The 12,910-nt window shown below is 34.2% G+C and overlaps 1 protein-coding gene across 2 annotated transcripts in view; it reads left to right on the forward strand.

Moving 5' to 3' along the window:
* Positions 1–12,910, forward strand: part of UNC13C (unc-13 homolog C) — a 625,259-nt gene that overhangs the window by 309,953 nt on the left and 302,396 nt on the right. The window lies entirely within an intron of this gene.

The raw sequence follows: 12,910 nt of genomic DNA on the forward strand, positions 1-12,910 counted from the left end.
TTATTCAATATTTGAGATAACTAAAGCCTTGGTTTGTCCAAGGTCACAAAGCCTATTCATGAGAGAGACATGTCCAGAGCTATTATGGTGTCTTGTTCCAAATATTAGACTATATATTATAGTGATATAAATATATCACTACTGCTAATTCAGTTAAAGATTTATTTAGCACTCATAGTACTCAAACACTATAAAAAATGTGATACTACAGAATTGACTGACACTTATAATTTCAATAAGGATTTAGAATTGAATTTCAGTAAAGGTTTACTAATGAATAGAAGTATTCATTATTTCCCCATAGTTTACTTTTTGGCACCTGGTCTACGTTTATAATTGAATGTGGTTCAGATACATACCATATGTAATATGTAAATCATTTATATGCATACATTAGATGACTTTTTTTGAATTAACAATGAGATCACATTTTCATGTGAACTGAGTAGATACTGGTTCAGATAATCAGCCAGTTTCAACTATCTTAATGAAGAATGAAGACTGGGCAAAAATCACTGTTACTTTTCAAAGCCTACTGCTCATAGCCCTTAATCTCTAAGCATAATTCTAGAACAACATAATGTAAGAATGAATGGTAATTACTGATAGAGAAATTGTGCATGCTTTTTCAGTACATAGAATGTCCTGATGCTAAATAATAAAGATACGCAGATTCTTACATATAAAAAAAAAAAAAAAAAAAAAAAAACAGAGATCACCCGATTGAACCTCCTTCTCAAATCTAGAAACTTTGTTATTGGATCCCTGACTGATAGTCATCATCCCTTTGTTTGTCTACATCAAGTAACAGGGAGCTCACTACTTTGGAAGGAACTTGCTTTATAATTGAACAACCATAAGGGAGTCCATGACTTTAACATCTGTTGCATCCCATGCCAAAGGCTATAATTCAGAACACCTGGTATAAGGTTATAGCACAATTAAAATGCGATTGTGATGAACAGTCTAAGAGAAATGAACTGTTCTGCCTAAAGAAAGGTAGATTAAAAATTCAAAACAACCTGCTTCTGGATAGAATTCCATTAAAAGAAAAGATCAAGTTAAATTTATTCTAAAATATCTCTGTGAGGTAATGTTAGATTCGTTCGTTTCCATGTTTTCTGTGTTCTAGGAAACACAGTCATGTTAATACAGTAAAATGGTAAATGTGTATCACATAGATAGTTGAAAAGAGGATAATTAGTCCTTTCTTATTTTATTATATTGTGTAATATGGTAACTCTTGCCTCTCATCCTAAGGAAAAGATCAATATTATTTTTTAAATATTTTGGATATTTATTTGGTAGCAAGCGACCTGCAGGTAAATTGAGTCTTATTGTGTTTATAAAACTCAGGAATGGCAAAACTCCTATACACACTAGATAACTGTCTAAAGTACGGGTTGGCAATTTTTTTTCTGTGAGGGGCCAGATAGTAAATATTTTATAGCTGTACCAGTCTCTGTTACCCTCCTCAGCTCTGCAGCACTAGTACAAAGCAGCCATAGATATTAACAAATAAATAGAAATGGCTGTATGCTGATAAAACTTTATTTTAAAAAAGCAGAAACTCAGGATTTGGTCAGGATTTGGCATGAGGGTCATAGATTCACTGGTCAAAGGAGTGAAAACAAGGCAGATAGATATAAAGAGAAAGAATACCTTAGGTTTTGCGATTCATTGAGCATTATACTTCAGTGACAACGGGTAGATTATATGTACTTGTGGCTATACATTTGATTTGATACTGATATTTTTATGTATGGCATGTTTCTTTTAGTACTGAATACTTATTGTGACAATTCTAATGTTTTTCCCAGCTTGGCAAAACTTGAGACAGACTTCTTTCTGCTTCTATCCCCCGACATCCCTCTCCTCCTAGCCCTTGCATATTCCAAATGGCCTAAACCCACAGGCCTCTGACCTCCTTTCCTTTAGAGCATTTACTTTAGAAAACTTATAATTGTAAATTCTATCTCTGCTCCTTTGAGATATATTTAAGAAAAAAAAAAAGCCCTTGTCTGATCTTCTCCCTTTTGCAGTAGCCTTAATAAAAATTCCCTTGTCTAATTAACTGGGCACAATTTTTGCTTTGGCAGTATAAAATTTTCCATTACTTTGCCAGAAGAAAAAAAAAAAACTGTTGACAATCTGATCAATCCTAAGGAAATTACTACCAACATAGATACAATCTCTATTGTGCCAATGGAGATTTTTATGAATGCAAATATTGTTTATTAGTTATTAATTATATTATTAGTTATCAGAAATTGTTTTATTAAAAAATGCATGTACTCATTTTATATTATATATTAGTATAACTGTAATCTGTAATTACATTCAGGAGAGAGAATAGAATGCAACAGCATAGAGGTGCACTTGAATTCTATTTTAGGATTTACAAATTGAAATTTTGAAAAGAGGAATCATATCTGTCATTACTGCCTTATAAGAAGTTCTTGATGCATGATAGAAACTCAATACATATTTGTAATTGAGTGAATCAGAAGCAGAAGTTGTTTATCAGAATTACATTTGTTTTTGCCCTCTCCTATTATGTATCTAGATGCCAGAGTTTTTCATTTGCAAAAAACAAAGTGATAATGAAAAGTCTAGTTGAGCTCATATAGTATTCTAGGTCACCATTTATGTTGTATTAAGAGTTTTAGAGCACACTACACTGATTGATCATTTTTTAAAATTTGAGGCATTTTCAGAGTACTGACATTTTTTCTTTTTTTTTATATATAATCAACTGACCTCTATATATATATATATATATATATAATTGCATTTTAGATTTTGGGGTACATGTGAAGAACATGCAAAATTGTTGCATAGGTACATACATAGCAATGTGGTTTGCTGCCTCCATCCCCATCACCTATATCTGACATTTCTCCTAATGTTATCCCTCCCCAGCTCCCAACCCCCCAAATACAGCCTTTAGAGATAGTTTTAATCATACTTTTAAAACGCTTTCACAGTTGAACTGAAACTTGAATTCTAAGCTATTGCTGGCCAAGGGCTAACTCAACTGGAAAAAAAAAAAAAACTGTCTATGAATAAAGCTATCTTCTGATTTAAGCTGGTTGACTAATGAATAGGTATTTTTCCGTGGTTTTGAAACCTAGAGTCAGGTAACAACAGTAAAAGTAACCAGAAAGCCAACCATCCAACTAACAAAAGAACAGCAAAACCTAGAATGCAACATTTGAAGCCTGTCTCAGCATTACTTCCTCTAAGTTTTTAAAAACACAAAATTGGAAAACTCAGCTACAAGGAAGAAATGACATCTTGTCTGTGTAGTAAGGATACTTACTAGTTGGGAAAAAGACAAAACTCCTTAATTCTGTGGATTTTCCTAGACACCATTTGAACAAAAACAGAAATCAAATTGTACTTTCTTTTGATATTTAAATACTCTGTAAGCTTAGCCACATCCCCAGGTAACTTCATAATCTTCCCCTTTTATTACAGATTTCTTGGTTTCTTTTGAGTACATTCCCATTTCTTTGAAGATGCATTTAGAGAAGAAATACGTAAGGGGAAGTATGTTTTCAGTCAGAGTCTGGTAGTACACTATTGAATTTTTCTCTTGTGAATTTCTCATCAGACGAAAGAGTCTAAAACTATTTTGCTGGTAAATAACCTGAACATTAGGACTGAACATCCCAGTCCCCCAAGGTACCTTTGGCTTACTATAAATGCACTCCCCTTTCCACAGAATGTTTTCTGTGAAGGTACAATTTATTAGCCTTACCTGTTACATAAAAATGACCCTTTGTTCTGGAGCATGCATCAGTAGGAGAGGGATTACAATTTTCCTATTTGGACAAGTGATTGATCAAGGACCTAAAGAATTTGTTCCCACATGGCAAATGCAACCATCCATCTAAAATAAAAACAATTTTCTAACAAATGACAGTAAGAATGAAAGGCTGTTTCCCTTCTCTAAGGAGCACACTATTTCACATATTTTGCATCACGGGGTGAGGCATAAAACCTGTTTCCATCATGAATACTTTGGGAGTTCTTGATGCTTTTCATCTATATATGAAATATGTATGTACCTAATAGTGTTTTGCTGGACTAACTGTTCACAGTTCAACACATCTAGAGAATTTTATGTCAGTCATTAAGGATTAAACCATCCTCTGGAGATGATTTCTGTCAAGAAAATACATTTTCTTGAGTGTCTAATTAGTCATTTATTATAACCAAAAGGCTAAGATGCCTCACAAAGTCTGAGATTCTGTTAGGCTATGGTTATGCCTCTGCAACACCAAAGGAGAGGAAAGCATTGAACTGGTTTTGTTTTGTTTTGTTTTATTTCTGACATGGAGTCTCATTCTGTTGCCCAAGCTGGAGCACAGTGGTGCAATGTTAGCTCGCTGCAACCTCTGCCTCCCAGGTTTAGTCAATTCTTCTGCCTCAGTCTCCCAAGTAACTGTGACTACAGGCATGTGCCACCATGCTTGGCTAATTTTTGTATTTTAGCAGAGACAGGGTTTCACCATGTTGGCCAGCCTGCTCTCAAACTCCTGATCTCGTGATCTGCCTCCCTCGGCCTCCTAAAGTGCTGGGATGACAGATGTGAGCCATCGCACATGGCTGGTGTTTTTTACCTGGATGTGCTTAACAAACAACCTGTACCCGGGCACTGCCCATCTTTATCTAATTTATAATTAAGCCAGAAATTTTTGGATGCAGTTTACTTTAAAGTCACCAGTCTATGTTAACTGCTTAAGCCAGGAGTCTACTTGTAATAAAAAGTGCTGCTTAACAGACTAATTCATTCTAAAAACAACCCCATCAAAAAGTGGGTGAAGGATATGAACAGATACTTTTCAAAAGAAGATATTTATGCAGCCAACAAACATGAGTAAAAGCTCATCATCACTGGTCATTAGAGAAATGCAAATCAAAACCACATTAAGATACCATCTCATGCCAGTTAGAATGGCAATCATTAAAAAATCTAGAGACAACAGATGCTGGAGAGGATGTAGAGAAATAGGAACACTTTTACACTGTTGATGGGAGCGTAAATTAGTTCAACCATTGTGGAAGACAGTGTGGAGATTCCTCAGGGATCTAGATATAGAATTACAATTTTACTCAGCCATCCCATTACTGGATATATACTCAAAGGATTATAAATCATTCTACTATAAAGACACATGCATGAATATGTTCATTGTGGCACTGTTTACAATAGCAGAGACTTGGAACCAACCCAAATGCCCATCAATGATAGACTGGATAAAGAAAATGTGGCACATATACACCATGGAATACTATGCAGCCGTACGAAAGGATGAATTAATGTCCTTTGCAGGGACATGGATGAAGCTAGCAACCATCATTCTCAGCAAACTGACACAAGAACAGAAAACCAAACACTGCATGTTTTCACTCATAAGTGGGTGTTGAACAATGAGAACACATGGACACAGGGAGGGGAACATCACAAACTGGGGCCTGTTGGGGGTAGGGGAGGGATAGTAGGGAGTGGGGGAATTGGGGAGGGATAACATTAGGAGAAATACCTAATGTAGATGACAGGGGAATGGATGCAGTAAACCATCATGGCATGTGTATACCTGTGTAACAGTCCTGCACGATCTGCACATGCACCCCAGAACTTAAAGTATAAAAAAAAGAAATATTTATTCAGTGCCTACCATGTGCCAGAAACTTTTCTATGGTTGCAGCAGTGAACAAGAAGTCAGTCTAGTTTCTCATGAAGCCCACATTCTAAAAGATGAAATTAATTCATTCAGTAGACATTTTCTGAGTATGTAAGTTTGAGGACTTATGTAGAATGTCTTAGTCTGTGAGGCTGCTATAAAAAATACCATAAATTGAGTGACTTATAAACAGCATAAATTCATTTCTCACAGTTCTGGATGCTAGAAGGTCCAAAATTAAGATCCCATTAGATTTGGTGTCTGATGAGGGCCACTTCCTTGTTCACTGATAGCTATCTTTTCACTGTGTGCAAACTTCACATGGCAAAAGGGATGAAAGCTCTCTAGGGTCTCTTTTATAAGACAACTAAAATCCCATTCATGAGGGTCTCCCTGTTCATGACCTAATCACCTCTCAACAGTCTCACCTCCTAATACTACTACCTTGAGTTGTAGGTTTCAACATATGAATTTTTTATGAACATAACCATTCAGACCACAGCACAAGGCAATGGGGAAATAGCAGTGAAAGATAGATCTTGCCTTTAGTAAGCTCCTGATTTAGGGGCAAGAGAGGTAAGAAATTAAATAATAGCAAGCACGAGGGCTCTAAGGGCATAGGTAAAGAGGAAGCAAATCCAAGCCCAGATGAGCAGAAGTGTCGAGAAAGCTGATGAGCAGCCTGAGGGTCCCATCCTAACCTGCCCTTCAACTTCTGTCTTCCTCTAAAATCTGTGCCTTTTTTTACTTTCCTGTTACACACCACTTCCTTTGTACTCAAAATCTCCATAATTGGGCTTTAGCAACCCATAACATCTTTGAGAAGCTATGATGATTTTGGTCAATGGAGAATTGACATTTAAGTGTTTGAGTCATCTTTAGTGATAAGTGTTTAAGTCATCTTTAGAACAATTCTAACTTACCTCTGAGATACATGCCAGTCTGAATTTGGGGGAGCAAATGTGATGAATATTGTTTTGGTGTATTTCTTTTTGTTGTTGTTATTATACTTTAAGTTCTGGGGTACATGTGCAGAACGCGCAGGTTTGTTAGATAGATATACATGTGCCACGGTGGTTTGCTGCATCCATTGACCTGTCATCTACATAAGATATTTCTCCTAATGCTATCCCTCCCCTGTCCCCATCAGAAATGCAAATAGTCTTTCTTTTCATTTTGCATAGTACCTCTGAAATCGCTTCCAACAATCTAAGAATCACAGTCCTCCTTTTAGTACTTCTTTCCAATCACCTTGTTCTTCTGTTCATTGATTATTTTTAAATTTTAAATGAAAGGTATTTCTATCCTTTGAAAACCACAAGGTCAGTGTGATTTTGGACACCTGTCTCTGAACTGGCATGTGAGTTAGAGGATTATTTTATTTTTTTGTTCAAAAATAGCAAGGGAGGTGAATCTAGATGTGTTATTTGAAAGACGTATTAGGCCAATAATATTTTGACAATTAATGGTTAATAACCTTATAGTAGTTGCTTTAGCCAAAAACATGCCAGTAACTATATCACTCTTCACTTTTTTTAACTTTCTTAAATTGATGGATAAAATTGTATGTATTTATTATATACAACATGATGTTTTGAAGTACATATACATTATGGTATGACTGAATCTAGCTAATTAACATATGCATCACCTTACATAGTTATTTTTGTCATGAGTACACTTCTATGCTGTTAGCATTTTTTTCAAGAATACAATATATTATTAACTGTAGTCATAATGTTGTACAATAGACATTTTGAACTTATACCTCCTACCTAACTAAAAATTTTTATACATTGACCAACATCTCCCCACCCCCAAACCCCTACCCAACTACCATTTTACTCTCTAATTCTATGAGTTCCACTTTTTAAAAAAATATTCCACATATGAGTGGGCTGATCATATGGCATTAGATTTTCTGTGCTTGGCTTATTTCATTTAACATAATGTTCTCCAAGTTCATCCATGTTGTTGCACATGACAAAATTTCCTTGATTTTTATGGCTGAGTAGTCTTTCATTGTATTTATATACATTTTCTTTATCCATTTATCTGTCAATGGACACAGGTTGATTCCGTATCTTGGCTGTTGTGAGAAACACTGCAGTAAACATAGACTTGTGGATATTTCTTGACATACTGATTTCATTTTCTTTGACTATAAGCCCAGAAGTAAAAATGATGGATTGTGTAATAGTTCTATTTTTAACTTTTTGAGGAAGATTCATACTGTTTTTCATAATTGCTGTCCTAATTTATGTTATCATCAACAGTGTACAAGATTCTCTTTGCTCCACTTCCTTGCCAAGATTTGTTATCTTTTACCTTATTTGGTAATAGCCATTCTAATAGGAGTGAGGTGATAGCTCATTGTGATTTTAATTTGTATTTCTCTGATGATTAGTGGTGTTAAAGATTTTTCATATACTATTGGACATTTGTATGTCTTCTTTGGGGAAATGTCTGTTCAGATCCCTTGATTGTTTTTAAAGCATGTTATTTGTTTTCTTGCTGTTGAAATATTTGAGTTCTTTTCTTTTATATTTTGGAGATTTACTCTTTATTAAGTGTATAGTTCACAACATTATAGGGCAACTCCTTACTTTGTTGATTGTTGCCTTTGCTGTGAAGAAATTTTTAGTTTAATGAAATCCTGTTGTCTATTTTTGCTTTCGTTGCCTGTGCTTTTTGAGTTTATAGCTAATAAATCATTACACAGTCCAATGTCATGCAGTTTTTCCTCTGTGTTTTCTTCTAATAGTTTTATAGTTTTGGGTTTTACATTCAAGTTTTCAACAAATGTTGAGTTGATTTTTTTTTGAGACAGAGTCTTGCTCTGTTACTTAGGCTGGAGTGCAGTGGCGTGATCTCTGCTTACTGCAACCTCCACCTCCCGGGTTCAAGCAATTCTCTGTCTCAACCTCTTGAGTAGCTGGGATTACAGGCACCTGTCACCACACCTGGCTAATTTTTTGTATTTTTTAGTAGAAACGGGGTTTCACCATCTTGGCCAGGCTGGTCTTAAACTCCTGACCTCATGATCCATCCACATTGGCCTCCCAAAGTGAGTTGATTTTTTATATAGTGTGAGATAAGAGTGGGTCAAATTTCATTCTTCTGCATGTGGACATCCAGTTTTTTCAACATCATTTGTTGAAGAGATTACCTTTTTCTCACTGTGTGTACAGTGAGATTTGGCACTTTCGTTGAAAATCATTTGTCAGTAAATGTGTGGATATATTTCTGGGCTTTCTATTCTGTTAATCTATGTGTCTATTTTTATGTTTGTGCCATGTTTCATTATTTTCAATAAGTATCACCTTTTTAGTGTTTATTACTCTAACTTTTCCCATGGAACTAAAATTCCATTTGTTGAATTGTTCTGACACTAACACCATTTACTTGCAAAAGTAAAGTCAAATGTTTCGATGTTACTAATCCATTGTTTTAAATCATGCCTTTTGGGAAGAATATTAAACACTTCCAGAGATTGCATCAGTACTTTTTGACCTTTTTCTCTTTTTGAAGATGTACTTTGTTTTTTGAGGAGGTGGTTTGCAGCACCTCTGAGTCAGTCATTTTTAATTGCTAGTTGTGCTTCTAATCCTATTTCTACCCTGAGAATAATTTAAGTAGTGTTAGAACTGTAGCTGTTAAGAGTAAATGATTTTCAACAGATATGGTTAGAAGCAAGAAAAAGTTTGCATTGACTGTAACTGCACGTAGAGAGAGAACCCATACAAACATGGAGGCGGACATCTCGCCAAATTGAACGTCCTGTAGAAGCCCATTAGCTGAAAGCTCTGCAAAGAGCAAAGATTGCCTCGGGCTGACTTCGGTGTCCAGTGCTTTCTTGTTATTTTTCCTAACCCCTGGCTGCAATAGAATTAAATGTTGATGGTAGAGAGAAGTGATGCATGCAGCTGGACACAGCCAATGTGTTATTTATATTCAGAAAGGCATAGCATGTTAGATCATGTAAAAACCCTGTCATTTTGCAGATGGAAAAACTGAATCTAGAAGTAATAAAATTACTTTCAAAGGTCACAGTAGAGGGTTAGGTCTAGAATGAAGCATCTTTATGCCTTGGTACTTTTAACTCTAAATTGGGCATCTAGATTTCCTCTATCCCTCCACATACTGTACCTATCTCTATCTCTATCTCTATATCTATCTACCTATCTATCACTCTACCATCTATCTATCCACACACGCATACACACTTTGCTGACCATTTCTTCAAGATTTCAAAGAAATGTAGCCACTAATCCTGATTCGTATTTTTCCTTTACTAAGATTTGTCTATTTTTCTTTCTTCCTTCAACCATCCAAGAAATGTGTACTCTGATGCATACTACTACTACCTTTATCATATCAATTGCCTAATTATTTACTATTTAGAGACATGAAAAGGCAAGTTCAGTGCAGGCTGTCGTTCTGGTACCAGGAGCTACCTTCTTTAATATAGCATGTTTTTAATCAGTTTCTAGAAAAATATAGATATTTTTACCAAACTGGGAAAAAATTATACTCATTGGAGTGACCTGAAAATTTTGTTGCTCAGTTTCAGCATTTTATTTTTTAAAATCAGTATCAAATGATTAAGTTTTTAATCTTGGCTTTCAATTGTTCGTTTAAATCCCAAGTCTCTAGTTACTTCTAAGAAGATCATTTTAATATAAGTTCTAAGAGGTGGCAACTACTCCTAAGTATGGTATCTTTAATCTTTAGGTGTATTAAAATGTGTTTAATTTAACTGTGACTAAATTTATGAGTCATATTTAAATTTTTGTCATATTTACATTTTCTTTCAATCCAAAAACAGAAGTTTTGCTGATTAGTTAGCTCAGAACAAAAACACTATGGTAATGCTAATTTGATATTGAGACTGGTAATAAGAAATCTAGTGGAAAGAAAAGTAGCATTAAGTGAAATGCTGGGTTTTGCTTATTAGCCATTTTTGATTCTCACATAGTCACCATTTTCATATCTTTATTTTGCCTTAAGAAGTTATGTACCAAGATCATTCTATTAATATCTTTTAAATTCTTGATAAATTTATTAAGATTAAACTGGTATCTATTTTACAGTAGTTTTATTATATCATAAGGCATATACTCCTAACTAGAAATTACTTGTCAATAATATATTTTGCAAGAAAAAAGTCATTTTGTCAGTGATTTGATGACTTCAACATAAACTTTTTTCAATGATATTTAAAAATATTATAGGTTATACAGTTTGGCATTATATACTTTAAGGGTTACGCAGCTTTCTTCAAAAGGAAAATATATACAAATAAATATTTAATTTAGTTAAACAGAAAGAAAAACATGTTAAATATCTTATTAGTGCGTAAGGTTACAAAGAGACTCTTAAAATCAACAATAGGCAAAATTTGAATTAGCAAAATTTAAGATGTATATTTTATATATTTTTTTCTGGCTAGGGTAATAAAACACATTAATGCTAGATTTGAAAATATGCAGTGTACATTTTTTAAATAACAAAAATGTTTAGTGCCAAACAGAGATAACACTGTGATAATACAATTTAGCAGTATTTCCTGCTGGGTGTTTGTTTTTGTGTTTTCATGTAGACACATACACATATCTGTTTGTGTGTGTTGTGCATATGTGTGTGTGTTGAGATAGTAAGATTTTTTTTATCCTGCTTGTTTTGGTAGTTTCCAATTTCTTTGAATATGTATTTGCTGACCACCTGGATGTTGTCAGCATCTACCTGCGAACTTTAAACTGAAAGGCCAGCCCCTAAAAATTTTCTACTTTCTGCCATTTCTTTATTCAAATGAAGCATTCTTTCAGACTAGGGAAAAATATGTTTCAGCTTCTATTAGTGGCTTTTCTAAGCATATTCCTTTTTCTAAACAATATAAACAACCAGTAAAGTTTGTCTTGCTAAAAGCAGAGCATAAAAGATTCTATATAATCCCCAGGGTATATTGTTCCCAGTGTTCTTCTAGCACTTTCTTCTAAGTAGCTTCACATACCATTGTTCATTCCCTATTGTACAAGCAGTATTACAATCTTGGGAGTTGTATACTCCTTAATGGATATAGAGTGAGAGGTGTGGGAAAGGAGAAAAAGCTATACTGCCTGGGGAGGCCATTAGCATGAAATAGGGAGTGATTGATAGCCTTGCTTGGCCACAGTCTCAGCTCCAGAACTTTGATAAATTGGGCAGACATTGGAAGGTTCTTAGAAACACCCTCGCATTCCTCTATGGTCAGGTTAGTGTTTTAGGAGTCTAAATACTAGGCAGTCACTGAATAGTTCTCCAGCTAGACAGCTGTCTAAAGTTGGAAAAAGTTCCTTCCAGAAACTGGGAAATCTTTGATTGGTAACTTTAATTTCCAATACTCCTGTGAATTTGCATCCTTTTTGGTTTTCTTGGAAGCTTCCATGGGATGCTTATAGGGATTGAATCAGGTGCAGCTAGCTACCAGCCATCATACCACAGAAATCACCTCAGTTAAATTCTAATTAGAATGTAAAATATTTCTGTCAGTTTTCTAAGAGGAATACATGTCTAATGCTCTAGAAAATTTAAAATACTGCTCTCAGCATACTGATTATAAGTAGACTTATTCGCCTTCAAAGTAGCCATTTTTATTACAGTGTTAACTCCTAGGTACTTCTGCCAAATTTTCACAATATAATTGGATGTTTTGAAAAACTGTCATACTCAAGCATATGCCCGGTCCTCTCAAATTTACATAAATCCCTTTTGTTTATATTTTGGTTCATATTACTTTAATTTGTTTTTATTAAGTAATGTTTGTTTGTCAGTTAATATATACAAGAAAACACTGCTAAATATGGGCTGGATATATATCTTAAATTTTGCTAATTCAAATTTTACTTATTATTGATTTTAAAAGTCTCTTTGTAACCTTAAGTACTAAGAATAAAGATAATTCAACTTTTAATTCTTTGATAAGAAGAATTCAAATGTTTTATTCTTTGATTAACATAAAAACTTATTTATATTTCTCTTTATTTTTTAAATAAAACTGCATAATCTTTAAAGTATATAATGTACAGCTTTATGAACCTATAACAATACTTTAAAATATCATTAAATAAGTTATTGTGGAATAAGTCAAACAAATCAATAACACAATGTTTTTTTCTTTTAAAAGTTAACAAAGCGTAAATCAAACACATTCCAGGTGGAACAAATACATATATAAG

This window comes from Cebus imitator, unplaced genomic scaffold, assembly GCF_001604975.1.
Source record: "Cebus imitator isolate Cc_AM_T3 unplaced genomic scaffold, Cebus_imitator-1.0 Scaffold154, whole genome shotgun sequence".
Lineage (NCBI taxonomy): Eukaryota > Metazoa > Chordata > Mammalia > Primates > Cebidae > Cebus > Cebus imitator.